The sequence below is a fragment of the Palaemon carinicauda genome, chromosome 1 (assembly GCF_036898095.1).
Source record: "Palaemon carinicauda isolate YSFRI2023 chromosome 1, ASM3689809v2, whole genome shotgun sequence".
Taxonomy (NCBI): domain Eukaryota; kingdom Metazoa; phylum Arthropoda; class Malacostraca; order Decapoda; family Palaemonidae; genus Palaemon; species Palaemon carinicauda.
This window is the reverse complement of record NC_090725.1, coordinates 327,993,035-327,994,413: the sequence shown is the minus strand read 5'-3', so window position 1 is coordinate 327,994,413 and position 1,379 is coordinate 327,993,035.

Below are 1,379 nucleotides of genomic sequence, written 5' to 3'. Positions count from 1 at the left end.
TAGCCGGATGCCTTTCCTGTCGCCAACCCTCCCCATTTACCCAGGCTTGGGACTTGCACTAAGTTGAGGCTGACTTGCCCCCCCCCCCGCCCCCTAATTTCACTTATGGGTTATCATTCTAAAGTCCCTTCCACACGAAAGGTCAAATGCACGGCAGGATGAAAATTTTGATTAATGGAAGATCACTTGTGTAGACGATATGATAGACTAAGAAACCACGGGTAAACCATCAAAGTGCCCGTGACCATCGTCGAGGCACTGGATGGGCTTTCTACTACTCACCACAGTCTGACAATTCTCAACTATTTAGCCCTCCGCCCAGCAGCTAGCCAAAGTTTTATATACGCCTATCTGTGCCTACTACCAGCCTTATACCGAGCTGATAACAGTTTCAAAGTGAGAGAAAAAAGCCCACATTTGTAAAGTAGGAAGACTTAAAGTTTTGTGATATGGGTGGCAATCATAGGTGAAGATGATATAAGGTCCTTCCACACGAGGGGCAAATGTACAATAGTCAAGACACTTAGTAATTTTGTTGTATGGTTGTCGAAGAGTACAGATCACGTCAGACTAGGAAATAACGGGAAAACCATCCTAGTGCCTCTGCCCGTTGTCAAGGCACTGGATGGGCACTTGACTATTGTCTGACAACTCTGACTGCCCTTTGGCCTTTGCCCGGCATCTGGCCCAATTCATACGTTTGTCTGCCATTGCCTACTGTCTAATCTGGTAACACTTACAAAGCGAAAGTCTTGCGAGCAAGTCTGAGTGCAAGCTTGACATTTCCCACTCATGCAAAAACTTAATTTAGAAGAGAAAACCACAGGCAAAGCCTTGTCGAGGCACTGGACGGGTGCCCGACTAGGGACCACAATCCATAATCTGACGGCACACTGCCCTTTCTCCGGCACAACTACTACATTCACTTGCCTGAGACTACTATCTGCCTTGAACAGTTTGATCTGGTAACAGGTAAAAGAGCAAATTAGTGCTTGCCCTGCATTCTCTCTTGTAAACGACTTATCTGGTATCATTCTATTCTATTTTGCCTCGAGATGTGCTTCTGGAGAAATGTTCACCCTCAAATGTGTCCTGCTTAGTAATAAGGGGTTTTACCTTCTCCAATAGAACAGGTGGCAGATTTATCTGTCACCATAGTCTAATCCGAACCTAATTTGGTTGAAATTTTTCTTTTTCTCTTTTCACTCAAGTCTGTGCAACCATTCCTACAATGCACCTTTCTCTTAGCTTTGCAAAGGGATAATTTTTTAGCTGCACAGTAAAAATATCAGATATTTTATCAGGCACTGCCCCTAAAGCTAGAAATAAAATCTTATCAACCCACACTAACACCAACATACCTGTGTTACTAGTGGACA